Source organism: Babylonia areolata, chromosome 19 (assembly GCF_041734735.1).
Source record: "Babylonia areolata isolate BAREFJ2019XMU chromosome 19, ASM4173473v1, whole genome shotgun sequence".
NCBI lineage: Eukaryota > Metazoa > Mollusca > Gastropoda > Neogastropoda > Buccinidae > Babylonia > Babylonia areolata.
Genome location: NC_134894.1, coordinates 30,049,249 through 30,064,675, shown reverse-complemented (window position 1 = coordinate 30,064,675; position 15,427 = coordinate 30,049,249).

The following is a 15,427-nucleotide window of genomic DNA, read 5'->3' as shown; positions in this document are numbered from 1 at the left end:
GGGGGATTGAAAACAGTGGAATAGGTTCCATTAACGGAACACAGATTCCAGATCTAGGTGGGGTTAGCAGGAGTCATGGGGATGGAGGTGGAGGGAAGGGTTGGAGGTATGATGGGACGGGGGGGGGGGGGGGGGGGGGGGGACGAGCTGGCATACGTGGGGAAAGAAGGAGGCGTGGATGGAGTGTGGCTGGAGAGCGAGCGAGCGATCGAGCCAGAAAGAGAGACAGAGAGGGAAATATATTTACATATATATATATATATATATATATATATATATATATATATATAGAGAGAGAGAGAGAGAGAGAGAGAGAGAGAGAGGATACACTTAGAGAGGGATATATATATATATATATGCATGTAGACAGACAGACAGATATATTGATAGATAGATAGATAGATAGAGACAGACAGACAGACAGACAGACAGACAGACAGACAGGTATGTGCAGACTACAGGTCATCAGTTATCCCCCTTCTTTGAAATAAAAATCCGAGGCATTTCCTCGATGGAGTCAGCTTCATTTTTTCCGTGATTTAACTCGTTACAGTCGGAAAATCTGAGAGAATGCTCTCTCCATCCGCTCCAAGTTCTTTTGTATTATTTATGTACATGTAATGGAACTTTCTTTTTTCATTCAAAGACTGAAACCTGGTTTAGCACAAAAAAAAGAGAACTTGCATATATACCGATCTGTTTGTTTCCGTTCTAGCTAGAGTGTCAGGTGTCCACGTATTGTTGTCAGACATGCAGTTCAAACGACAGGTTCATTACTTTACATGTCTTCTTTGTAATGGATGCTGTCGTGTACCTGTCTTAAAACCGCGCAGTCACCTGATTTATTTTCCGATCTTTCCGCAGGATCGATTCCTTTGCTTTTGGTAGAGTAGCCTACATCCAGGCATCTTAGGCTTTCCCAGTTTCAGTTTCAGTAGCTCACTGCGTTCGGACAAATCCATATACGCTACACCACATCTGCCAAGCAGATGCCTGACCAGCAGCGTAACCCAACGCGCTTAGTCAGGCCTTGAGAAGAAAGAAAAGTAGATAAATAATAGATAAATACATAAAAACGAACTACTACTACTAATAATAATATGTAAGCTGAGTCTTTCCCAAATCTATATAGATAGACAGACAGATGGATAGAGTTTCCCTAATCAAGTAGACTGTTCTTTCTTTCTTTCTTTTCTTTTTTTTTTTTTCTTTTTTTGTTGTTGTTGTTGTTGTTTTTGTTTGTTGGTTGGTTGGTTTGCTGGTTTTGATTCAGGAATAGCTGTCTTTCTGCCGTCTGTTTCTGTTCATTGGAACAAATCGCATGCTGCTCACGGGACGTCAATTTATCCGCCCACCCCATTCATTTTGTTCTGTTTCTTTGCATATCGTGGAACTGCGTTAGTGTTGTGATGCATCCAGTTCTGAGTGCAAGCACATTGTGTGTCTTGCATACTGTACAAGGTACCGCTGTAACGTGACGCGTTTGATATTCTCAGCATTCATTGTGTACAGCTATGTCTGTACAGTCGTCGACTCACAAACACACACACACACACACACACACACACACACACACACACGTACACACGTACACTCACACACACACACACACACACACACACACACACACACACACACACACACACACACACACACACACACACACACACACAAAGTTCAAGAGAGAGAGAGAGAGAGAGATCTACCTCAAGTTTCTTTATTTTCCAGAAAATAAAATTACCAGAATAATAATCACGGTAATGGAGCCATCGGTCTGGAAACGTCATCCACTCAACCCTTCCCTGTTACTGTCCTTCTCTGCAAGATCCCCACCACCCCCACCTCCCACCTCCCTATCCTCACTCAATTGCTCTCCTTCCATGCACCCCCTATCCTCTTCCTTCAATCCACCAGCCTCACGTTTCCAGGGACGAACAAAAAATAAATAAATAAAGGTCACAGAGAAAGAGAATACTGACCTTGGAGATTTATCCCCTGGGGAGGGGATGTGGGGGAGCAGGATGAACCCTCCTACCATCCTCATCCTAACTCTATCACTGTGCTTTCATGCACCTCTATCCCCTTTCCTTTCCTCCTTCCTTCACTCCACCAGCCTCAATTTACACGTGATAAAAAACATAGTCTACCGGAAGAAACACGCTGCGACCTTCCCCTTGGGCTTGACCCTAAGGTCAGAGAGAAAGAGAAGCCTGACCTTGGAGATCTATCCCCTTGGGAAGAGGTGGGAGAGCAGGATGCACCTTTACCATCCCCATCCTCACTCTATCACTCTCCTTCCCTCCACCCCCTATCCCCTCCCTTCCTTCACTCCACCGGCCTCAAGTTAACCTATGACAGAACAGTCGTCCACCAGAAGAAACACGCTGCGCCCTTTCCCTTGGGGCTTGACCCTAAGGTCAGAGAGAAAGAGGACCCTGACCTTGGAGATACATCCTCTTGGGACAGGGTAACTGGGGAATGTAGTAAGAAGTTAGCATGTCTGTTGTCTGTTGCTGCTGCTGCTGCTGTTGCTGCAGAGGAAAGGCACCTGCTGTTGATGGAGGAGGTTTTCGGGAGGAGATGACGGGTAAACAGGTTGGCTGGATGGTGCTTCTGATGAAGTGGGTATACGTGTGGCGTGAATGAGTGGGAGAGTGGTTTGATGGTGTGTGTGTGTGTGTGTGTGTGTGTGTGTGTGTGTGTGTGTGTGTGTGTGTAGTGTGCGCTTGTGTAGTGCATATATATATATATATATATATATATATATATATAGAGAGAGAGAGAGAGAGATATATATATAGACATTGACATGGATAGATGGGCAGATAGATACATATATAGATACACAGACGTGTGGGTGGCGGATGGTGGGGGTTGTGGGGGTGAGGAGGCTTGGGATGCGTTTCCCTATTTTATCATTTTAAGGGGGAGTGTCTTGCTGCTGTGTGTTCAGTCACTTGAACAAAATAGCATGCTACCCACGGGATTTTGATACAATCACCTTCCCCATTCTGCTGTTATGTAATGCGTTGTTTCATGGACTCAGTATTGCGTGCGTGAGTGCTCTGCCTGCATAGTCATCGACTGACGCGAAATAGGTCACTCAAGTTTACTGATCTCCCAGACAAAAAAAAAAAAAAAAGGAAAAAAAAAAGGGATAAAACTAAAGAAAGTGTGCCGGTAAAGAAGACTTTGGTCTGGAAACGTCATCGACTCAGTCCTCCTAACAACGCTGTGCAGCACATTTTTCACTCCACCGGCCTCCACTTCCCCTTGACAGTAAAGACGTCCACCGGGGAAAAAAACCAAAACAGGCTGCCGCCCTCGCCTTGGGCTTGACCCTAAGGTCAGAGAGAAAGAGAACCCTCACCTTGGAGATCTATCCCCTGGGGAGAGGGGATGGGGGAAGCAGGATACACCCTCCTCCCCCTACCATCCCCATCCTCACTCTATCACTCTCCTTCCCTGTACCTCCCCCACTCCCTGCCGCCCCCCTATCGCCTTTCCTCCTTCCTTCACTCCACCATCTCAAATTACCGGGTGACAGAAACGTTGTCTACCGGAAGAAACACACTGCGCCCGTTCCCTTTGGTTTGACCCTAAGGTCAGAGAAAGAGAACCCTGACCCTGAAACCCAATTCACTCCCCGGGGCGGTGAGGGGGGGGGGGGGGCAGGGTAACCAGGGATTGGAATGGGAGGTTAGCATGACTATGGATGTTGCCGGTGCAAGAGAGGATGTCATCTGGTACTGATGGAGGAGGCTTTGGGGAAAGGTGACGGGTAAACATGTGTAAGGTTGACGTTGGCTGGATGACGCCGATGTGGTACGTGTGGTGTGAATGAATGAGTGAGTGAGTGGGTACGAATGCGTGAATGCGTAGTGTATGTGTGGTAATTGTTTTGCTTGAAAAAAAAGGATAGATGGACAAATGAATAAAAAGGATATATGTAGATAGCTAGCTAGCTAGCTAGCTAGCTAGATAGATAGATAGGCAGATAGATAGATAGATAAAGAGACAGAGACAGAAACAGAGAGACAGACTACTAGATTAAAAAGCCCAACAAGCAACTCAGAATTATCCCAAATTTTCGGCTTTATTGAAGCCATGACCACGGTGAGACTGATGGATAAAAACGACGCCGCTTTTACCTAGCACCTCCTTTGCCCTTATTGAAATTAAAAAAAAGAAAAAGAAAAAAAAGTATAATTCAGGCAATCTAAATTCTAGTGTAACATTAGGACATTCCTGAAATCTAGAGTTGACAGACTAGTACACAGTTGACAGACTAGTACACCCACACACGCATACAGTGGTTGACAGCAATCTAAGAATAATTATACACAATTATATATGTATGTATTGCAAACTGTATAGATACCTATAAAAGGAGATATGATTTATACTGTGACAAATCTGAATACGAACTGTATCGATCATAAAAAGGATTGGATGGACTAGGACAGAGTTGGGCTGACAGACACATACACAGACAGACAGAGAGGAGCAGAGGAATGACCCGAGTCTGTGACCACCAAGGTCAGTGCCTTTATTTGTTCATATACTGTCCGTCTCATCAGTGCTTTTTTTTTTTTTTTCAATGGTTAGACATTATGTATGCATGTATATATATACAAGCTCCCTGACAATGGTATGCCTGTCTTTGTCTGCTCCAAATGTCAGCGAACATTTCGTGCGCAGATTGGACTATTCAGCCATCTGCGCATTCACAGATAGATTCATGAGCATCCTCCCCCCCACCCCACCACCACCCTCCCCCCATCCCCCAGCTTGATGACAACGATGGTCATCATCGATCTCGATGGACACACCACCACCATGTATATATATATATATATATATATGTGTGTGTGTGTGTGTGTGTGTGTGTGTGTGTGTGTGTGTAACCAAACAAGGAAAAACGTTTAATCTTTTTGTGACAGCAAAAGTGAGTCCAGAGTGAGAAAAATATTCTCTTTTTTTTTCTTTTTAATGGATCTGTCACTTTCTGATGCAGCTAAGCGTGAGGCGTAATATAGTCATACAGACAGGTCCTTTGCTCCGCGTGCCCCTTTGTGAAGCAAGGCTGTAGTTAGCTCCTCTGCCTGGAACAGTGTGTGTGTGTGTGCGGTTGTGTGTGTGTGTGTGTGTGTGTGTGTGTGTGTGTGTGTGTGTGTGTGTGGTTGTGTGTGTGTGTGTGTGTGTGTGTGTGTGTGTGTGTGTGTGTGTGTGTGCATATGTGTAACCTTTTTTCCTGCAGGGATGAATGGATTTCTTGCTACTGTATGCTGCACACGGAGGATCATGTGTACGCCCCAACCCGAAAGAATAGCACCCAGACCACCCCTTAACTTTAAATAGAGGGTGAGTAAAAATCCTGGTCATGGCCAGAAACAAATCTAGGACACTTGTTTCCAAGTCAGTTCCTCTGTTATTGAGTTAGTCGCAGCTTCACTTGGAGGAAGGGATGTGATGATGCGAGAGAATGCTGTCCGACCAATCAGCAGTGAAGCAGTTCACAACATAAAAGCTCTGAAGATTTGGGGAAGGAGGATGGTGCGCGTTTGTATGACCATTGGACCTAACATTTCAACTATGTTCGCGATGCTCTGTCTCTCAGTCACTCTCTTTTCTGTCTCTATTTCTTTTCCCCATATCTCCCTCTCTGTCTCTAACTCTGTCTGTCTGTCTGTCTCTCTAATTTTGAATGTTAAAAAGGGGTATTCATATATAAACTATCATTCGTTCTAATGGAATAAGATATTTACGTATCCATAATTAGGCTTTCTGTATATGACCGTTGTTATCCCACCATGCAGGCAGCCGTATTCAGATTTCGGGAGTGGCACTGAATTTTGTCTCCAAGAAATGAAAAAGCTATGTAAAAAAAAAAAGTCTCATACCTTTTCATGGATTTATAACACAATATCGGTTTCGTAACCACACTGATACTGAACACAATATAATGTCTGTGAAAGGTGGTCTGTTAACTCTTCTTTCATATGAGACGATTGAATACTCAATCTACACGAAGCATATGTTGAAAATAACACAGCAATAGAAAAGTTTTTGTTAACAAAATTCTGAACAAAATGCTACTTTCAACCCAAAACAAAAAATATATATATCTTAAAACAGAACATTTTCTTTAGACTGAATCAAATGGTAGTCAAGAGATAAATAAGTGATATACAAACAGACAAGTAACAGATACACACTTCCGTCATCACCGCGCACACACCATGCATCAGGTAAAAGAAAAATATTCAGGTAAGAAAAATGTAATATTCTACGACACAAGTGGCTAAAGTAGGTGAATAACCTGTACACTATTCCATCGCAGGCAAGATACTTGCCAGGATCCTACTAAACCGCCTCACAGCACACCTTGACCAAGGTCATTTGCCTGAGAGCCAATGTGGATTCCGGAAAGAGCGCGGAACCACCGACATGGTGTTTGCTGCAAGGCAGCTGCAAGAGAAATGTCAGGAGCAAAATGCTGATCTGTTCTCCACCTATGTCGACCTCACTAAGGCCTTCGACACCGTGAGTAGGGAGGGACTGTGGAAGATCATGGCCAAGTACGGAAGCCCTCGGAAATTTATTTCCTTGGTCAGCCAATTCCATGAAGGCATGCGGCTCGAGTCCAGGACAATGGCGAAACATCTGCTCCTTTTGCTGTCACAAATGGTGTCAAGCAAGGCTGCGTCCTGGCTCCAACGCTGTTCATCCTCATGTTCTCTGCAATGCTTACTGATGCCTTCAGAGATGGCGATGTTGGAATCGGCCTAAAGTACCGAACAGATGGCAAGCTGTTTAACCTCAGAAGGCTTCAAGCAAAAACGAAGGTCATGACAGACATCATCAGAGACTTTTTGTTTGCTGATGATTGTGCCCTCAACGCTGGATCTGAAGCTGACATGCAACTCAGCGTCGACAAGTTTGCCACTGCCAGCAGGAACTTCGGCCTTACCATCAGCACGAGGAAAACTGAAGTTCTCCATCAGCCAGCCCCAGGGAAACCCTACGTTGAGCCCAACATCACAGTCAACGGTCAGAGACTCAGTGTGGTGGAGCGGTTCACATACCTTGGCAGCACACTGTCACGAAATGCGACCATCGACGATGAAGTGAACGTCAGGATTGCAAGAGCAAGCGCAACTTTTGGTAGACTCAATGCAAATGTCTGGAACAGAAGAGGCATTAGTCTTGAGACCAAGCTAAAGGTCTACAGAGCAATAGTTCTCCCCACACTACTGTACGCCTGTGAAACTTGGACAGTGTACCAACGACACGCCAAGAAGCTGAACCACTTCCACACAACATGCCTCAGGAAGCTACTGAACATCAAGTGGCAAGACAGGACCCCAGACACAGAGGTGCTCGTAAAAGCCACCCTTCCCAGCATCTTCACCATCCTGATGCAGTCCCAGCTTCGCTGGGCTGGACACGTGGCGCGCATGCCAGACCATCGGCTGCCCAAAAGGCTCTTCTATGGCGAGCTGAAACAAGGGAAGAGATCACACGGAGGTCAGAAGAAGCGCTTCAGAGATACTCTGAAAGTCTCTCTGAAAGCGTTTGATATCAACCCTGACTCCTGGGAGGAATCTGCAGTGGACCGTGACAAATGGCGCGCTGCTGTGCACAAAGGCGCCAAGTTGTGCGAGGCCAACAGGACTGCTGCAGCTGTTCAGAAGAGGCAGGCCAGAAAGTTACGGGCAAACAAGCTCCCTGACAATGATATGCCTGTCTTTGTCTGCCCCAACTGTCAGCGAACATTTCGTGCGCAGATTGGATTATTCAGCCATCTGCGCACTCACAGATAGATTCATGAGCATCCTCCCCCCACCCCACCACCACCCTCCCCCCATCCCCCAGCTGGAGGACAACGATGGTCATCATCGATCTCGATGGGCACACCACCATTCCTAGATTATTAACTGAACAAATTATGAGTTTTGAAGGACACATTGAGAAAAGAAAAACATAACGTTCTAAGACACAATTGAAATAAAAGTAAACTCATAACCCGAGCACCCTTCCTTGACCACTCCTGTTTACATAATCATAAACCATCCTATAAAAGGAAAGCATTCGGGTAAGAAAAATCAAATGTAACATTCTAAGACACAAGTGAAATAAAGTTAAACCCGTCCTTGACTACAATGCAGACGTAAAGCTTCAGCCTTTGACCAGGCAACAGAGTCACGTCCCCAAATAAGCATACATGTTTAAAATAAGGAAACAAATAGGGACAAAACAGGAAGCAAATATGGGTGAGCCTGCACGCTTGCGACTTGCTCCATCCCACGAAATGCAGACAATATTCACAGAGAAATCCACTGTCAGAAACAAGCGATATGATGTGCTAAATCGAAACAGTGGAGCAGTCTTTCAAGTGCTGATCCACATGACAGCAACTGAGAATTATGCCATTCTTCCGTAAGGCTTCGCTACATCCTCCAGCATTCCCTGGACTTGTTCTCACTACAAAGGGGAGGAGGTGTTTGAGTCTCTCACATTTCACGTTGACAATGCGCCTTTCGTTAATGGCCATCTCAAAGCGGTGATTGTACCTTCTCGTTTGACACATACCCACGTTGTAGGTCCTGCTGAGAACTGCAAAACTGTTTTGGGGAGCTGGCAGGAGCCGACCCTGGAAGGGTCTTAGAGTGAGGGGGAAAACGTCGTTTTTGTTGTAAAGGAATTGCCGGAATTTACTGTCCATGTCCCAAATATGACTGGAGTTTTCCATGTAAAAACTGATGTCCAGGAAAGGCCAGCGCCAGTCAATCCCCCGCCGTCGGATTTTGAAAGAATGTTCACTGTAAAACTTCCATCGGATGCTTTTGTTGCTCAGTATGAAACGCGGTGCTAGCTTGTTGAGGGCTTTCTCAGCAACGGATCTGAGGGAAGCGGGCATAACAAAGTCCACGTCGTCATCCCAAGGAACCAGTCCGTGATGACGCCACGAGCCCAGCAGAGACCCAGAGTAGAGGAAAAAAGTAATGTTCGCTTGCTTCAGAGCTGCACTGAAAGCATCCACAACCGACATCATTGTCTTCACTTCTGTCTTGTTCATTAGCACTTTGAACATTTGCAAATCCTTGTCAGAATTGATGAAATTAGATCTGGAATTGTTTGCTGAAACAAGTTTCTGTGAAACATATTTCACATTGTTTGGTGAAGTAGATGCAGAATTATGTGATTCAGGTCTGAAAATATATGGTGAAGGGGGTACATATTTCTGAGAAGCATTCCTGGAACTGTCTGGTGAAGGGGATGCAGAAAGTGAAATAAGGTTCTTGATCATATCAACCCGATTCTCTTCTTGCACCCTGCTCCAGGACAGTTGGTGAAGAAACAGGCCTATTGACCGACGTTCAGGTGGCATCACCAATACACAGAGAACCACCCCACATCCCAGGTACAGTAATGACCGCCGCAGTGACAACCTGGCAGAGAAACACCGCGTAGGAAAACGCTGGGCAACCATGGTCAGCTTCAAACCTTACAGAAACAGAAAACAAATTGTTGTACAACACGCTTCAGCTGATTCGAATAGCCAATAACTTAATAAACAACAATAACAGCAGCAACAATAACAACAACAATGTTGGTGATGATGATAACAATTCTGCTACAACTACTGCTGAAGTTGACGATATCCATAATGATGATGATGACGATGATGATGATAACCTTTCTCCATCCATTTCGGCTGACGTCGTCACATTAAACTGATTGTAGGTAGATGAACGAACATCAAGCCAGTGACGTGTACATGCCTTTAGGACGATATCATTCATATTCATTTCATGAACTCCGCCAGCGGCATTACAAAACGTGTTTCGTTGTTTTATCACTGAGCATACGCTGTCACACGAATATTGATCATGGTTATAATCCCTGAAGACTACCACGATTTTTGGGGGGAGGACGTGGGATACTTTTCAAGTTGGAAATAAAATTTCTTGGGATCCTATTTACTTCAGAACTAAACTGGAAGAAACACATTGATTCAATAGTGACTAAAAGAGTTAAAAGTTTAAATTTCTTAAAAATGGTAAGTCACTCTCCTTGGGGACAAGATTCCAAAATTATTTTACATTTAGCGACATCTCTCGTAAGATCAAGATTGACCTATGGTCAAGAAATCTTCTTTTCTGCTCCGCCGACGTTTCTAAAGAAGCTTCGAATAATTGACAGTAAAGCTGTGAAACTGGCTTTAGGGGTACCTGTGCATACCAAGACATCCAAAGCATATAAGCTAGCGGGTATTCTACCACTAGATGAAATCAGAAAAATAAGTTCTGCTAAATACATTGCGAGATGTACAGCAGTGGATGATTTTTAGGAATTAAATAATAGTTCTGATATTGGTTTTCAAAAAAATGCACAAAATAATTCAAATCTACAAACCTTTCGCACATATGTGTCAGATATTTTAAATTCTTCAGACACTGATTTACATGATATGGCACCTCGTGTTTTGGTGCCCCCTGTCCCTCCCTGGGAGCTAACAAAAGCAAACGTCAACATATGTGCTTCTGACACAACAAAAGGAGAATCTCCACATATAATGGCAGCATCTGTCAGAATTGAATTAGAAGAAAATTTTGATTATCATTTAAAAGTTTACACTGGTGGCTCGGTTCTGGATGATAGCAGTGTTGATCTGTTTTTGTCACTCCTGGCCTAAAAACAGAAAAATCATATTATTTAGGTAACAGACATTCATTTTTTACAGCTGAATTGGTGGCTATCCTTATGGCTTTAAATCATCTTGTTAATATAACAATGATGGTAAGTAATATCCTATTATGTGTTGATTCTCAATCTGTTTTAAAAAGTTTGCTCCTTTTTGAGAATAATCAAAGAGAAGACTTATTGTTTGAAATTAGGTATTTATTGTACTCCCTATTTGTGAAGGGTGCAAATGTTGATTTTTGTTGGATACCATCCCACACTGGATTCCTTTATAACGACCGAACACACAGGGCAGCAAAAAGGGGCGCAAAGAATCATACATATAGTATAAAAGTATATTGCCCATTGTCATACAAGGAAATAAGCAATATACTAGAGACAAACATTTATAGGTGCTTGAATTCAAGTCTAAAACCTCGTCAGTTAACTCTCCCAGACTTTAGTCCGATTCACAGACCAATCCTGATTTTAGCTCTCAGACTATTATCAAATTCATTACGGACCAAGTATTGTTCTAATGTCAAGTGCATATGTTTAAGAAACCTGACAATTAAGCATATTTTTTTTTTTTTACTGTAGCTTGATGAAGCCTTATGTACACGAAAGTGTGTCTTCACAAGTGACTGAGAACGTTGATGTTTTGACTTTTTGCATTCATTATCAGTTGTTTCGCTTGTCAGTTTAACGACTTCTCTTTTACGAAGTCCTTTAAGTAATTTCCTGTAATTACATTTAGATTTTTTTTTCAAATTTCACCCTCATTTGCCCAGTTTCCACCGACCCTCCATTCATCCACATCCCCCACCCCTTCTAACCGATAATACTCAAATGCATTCATAAATACTTTAACAAAATGTCTTCAATCACCGATATGTGTGACGGGACATTAAACAAAATTCCTCCTCCTCACATGAATATTGTCCCCCTTTACTGTTTTTGCTGTCATGTATGCACAGTGTTACAAGTTTGATAACCACGACTTCTACATAGTTCGGTTAAGTTTTAGGGTTGAATTTTTAATTTTGAGAGGGTGGGGAGGGGGCGATTCAAGCCGTTGACTTATTGGTAAAAGTACGGTATAAAAGGGACGCCGTGGCAGATTCGGTAAGGCCTCGGACTTCTAATCCAACGTTCACCGGAGATTAGAGTCGAGGCCCCGTTTCCGCATGATGTTGTATCCTTGGGACGGGCTGCTCTCCCCGGGAAGGGAGAGGGCTTTTGCCTGCAGCAACACTTTAGTTTTTATCTCTGCAGTCTATATTTTTTCATAATCAAAGTGAAATTTTCTACATGATGTTGCCAGAGACAACCCTTTTTGTCGCCGTGGTTACTTTTACGTGCGCGCGCTAACCGCATGCAGCAGCACACGGGACATCGGTCTTATCCGAAAGAGTATAGGACCAAGAAGACATGCCGTTGCTGGGGTTTGTTGATTGACCAGGGGGACACGGGAACCAAGGGGTCTAATGAGAGAATAGCATGTCTGCTGCGGCATCTCTCTATCTGTGTGTGTGTGTGTGTGTGTGTGTGTGTGTGTGTGTGTGTGTGTGTGTGTGTGTGTGTGTGTGTGTGTGTGTGTGTGTGTGTGTGTGTGTGTGTGAGGCCCGCAGTAAGGAAGACACAGAATGCTGATGGATGAGGAGGTCTGGCCGGAATTTTAGTAATTATATGCGATGTTCTTGGTTTTGTTTGTTTGTATTTGTTTTGTTGTTGTTGTTGTTGTTTGTCTGGACAGTCCTGAAGGTATACGTTCGGCATAGGTGAGTGAGACTGGGTGTGAAGGTAAGAGAGAAACAGAGAGAGACAGACAGAGACAGACAGCAGACCGACAGACAGAGGGACAGACAAATAGACAGAGACAGACAGTGTGTATGTGTGTGTGTGTGTGTGTGTGTGTGTGTGTGTGTGTGTGTGTGTCTGTGTCTGTGTCTGTGTGCTTGCGTGCGCTAGTTCATGCTCTGCACGTGACCTTACTTTTTCCTTCTCTGTTATCCAAACGATAAGTTCTTCGCAGACATCATTCAGGTGTCTGGCAGAGTGAGGAGTAAAGAACAAAAAACAAAACCAAAAAACCAAAAAAAACCCAACCAACAAACAAACAAAAAAACAAAAAAAAAAACAAACAAACAACAACAAAAAAAAACAACCAAAAAACCCACTGTCCCTTTCTTGAGTGTCGAATCCAGGGAAGCCCTGCTTCCTGCTTCCTTGCAGGGCGCTCTGTCAGTTAGTCCATCACCACTGAACCGAGTGGGAGAAAGGTGATGAAGAGAAAGAATGCTCCCATGCCAATGACTCTTGAAGCAGTAGTGCAGAGGCAAAATGGTGGGAGGTTGAGGTGGGTGGTGGGAGGAGGCTGATGTGGGAAGGGCAGCGACCATTGGACTGTTAACATCAATTATGCACGGGCTCCGCGTTCTCTCTCTCTCTCTCTCTCTCTCTCTCTCTCTCTCTCTCTCTCTCTCTCTCTCTCTCTCTCTCTCTCTCTCTCTCTCCCCTCTCTCTCTGTCTATCTATCTGCCTCTATGTGTGTGCATCTTTTTCTGTCTCTGTCTCTTTGTATCTGTCTCTGTATCCCTCTATCACTATCTCTGTCTGTCTGTCTCTCTCTCTGTTTCTGTCTATCTGCCTCTATGTGTGTGCTTCTTTCTCTGTCTCTGTCTTTGTATCCGTCTCTGTCTCCCTCTATCACTAATCTGTCTCTACCTCTCTCTTTTTCTCTGTACCCCCTCTCTTTTTTCTGTTTCACACTCTCCTCTGTGTGTCTGCTAGGCTGTCTGCCTCTCTCTCTCTCTCTCCCGCTCTCCCTCTCTCTCATTTCTCCTTGTCTCCTCACTCCTCTCTCTCCTACACTCTCTCCCTTTCTCTGTCTCCCGCTCTCCCTCTCTCTCATGTCTCCTTGTCTCCTCACTCCTCTCTCTCCTACACTCTCCCCCTTTCTCTCTCTCCCGCTCTCCCTCTCTCTCATTTCTCTGTGTCTCCTCACTCCTCTCTCTCCTACACTCTCTCCCTTTCTCTGTCTCCCGCTCTCCCTCTCTCTCATTTCTCCTTGTCTCCTCACTCCTCTCTCTCCTACACTCTCCCCCTTTCTCTCTCTCCCGCTCTCCCTCTCTCTCATTTCTCTGTGTCTCCTCCCTCCTCTCTCTCCTACACTCTCCCCCTTTCTCTCTCTCCCGCTCTCCCTCTCTCTCATTTCTCTGTGTCTCCTCCCTCCTCTCTCTCCTACACTCTCCCCCTTTCTCTCTCTCCCGCTCTCCTTCTCTCTCATTTCTCTTTGTCTCCTCACTCCTCTCTCTCCTACACTCTCTCCCTTTCTCTGTCTCCCGCTCTCCCTCTCTCTCATGTCTCCTTGTCTCCTCACTCCTCTCTCTCCTACACTCTCCCCCTTTCTCTCTCTCCCGCTCTCCTTCTCTCTCATTTCTCCTTGTCTCCTCACTCCTCTCTCTCCTACACTCTCTCCCTTTCTCTGTCTCCCGCTCTCCCTCTCTCTCATTTCTCCTTGTCTCCTCACTCCTCTCTCTCCTACACTCTCCCCCTTTCTCTCTCTCCCGCTCTCCCTCTCTCTCATTTCTCCTTGTCTCCTCACTCCTCTCTCTCCTACACTCTCTCCCTTTCTCTCTCTCCCGCTCTCCCTCTCTCTCATTTCTCCTTGTCTCCTCACTCATCTCTCTCCTATACTCTCCCCCTTTCTCTCTCTCCCGCTCTCCCTCTCTCTCATTTCTCTGTGTCTCCTCCCTCCTCTCTCTCCTACACTCTCCCCCTTTCTCTCTCTCCCGCTCTCCCTCTCTCTCATTTCTCTGTGTCTCCTCCCTCCTCTCTCTCCTACACTCTCCCCCTTTCTCTCTCTCCCGCTCTCCCTCTCTCTCATTTCTCTGTGTCTCCTCCCTCCTCTCTCTCCTACACTCTCCCCCTTTCTCTCTCTCCCGCTCTCCCTCTCTCTCATTTCTCTGTGTCTCCTCCCTCCTCTCTCTCCTACACTCTCCCCCTTTCTCTCTCTCCCGCTCTCCCTCTCTCTCATTTCTCCTTGTCTCCTCACTCCTCTCTCTCCTACACTCTCTCCCTTTCTCTGTCTCCCGCTCTCCCTCTCTCTCATTTCTCCTTGTCTCCTCACTCCTCTCTCTCCTACACTCTCTCCCTTTCTCTCTCTCCCGTCTCAACTCTAGCGCATACCCCGTTGACTGCAACAACAGGACTGCATCTTCTTCCAGAACGAAATTTGAACTTACTCTAGTTATTGAGTTAAAACGTAAGTACATTTCTGTCCAACCATCCGTTTCATCTGGGGGGGCTATTTCTTATTGTGCTGTTTATTTCTTCTTTTCTCTCTTCTTTTTATTTAAGGAGAAAAGCCAGGTTTACAGATACCAATATAATAATTATGGACACTGGAAATTTACAACTTTTCATTGCCCTGAATATTAGTCGCTCCACATCAAAGTAGTTATACAGAACGATCAAAATCAGTAAACTCAACGATTCCAACATGCCTGTGGTGTCTGCTGTTCAACACATTTGTCATATCCCATATAACATTTTGAAACATACTTGTCAACGTATTATGTTCTTTTTGAGATCGGTTACTATGAGTTATGTGTGAAGTTCAGCGGCATTGAAATGTTTTCCCTTGCTGTTCTTGTGGTGTGTCTCTTGGTCGAGGTTCAACTGTTCTTCTTTCGCAGTTCTGATTCGTGGAATCTTTTTTTCATTTTGAACTTTG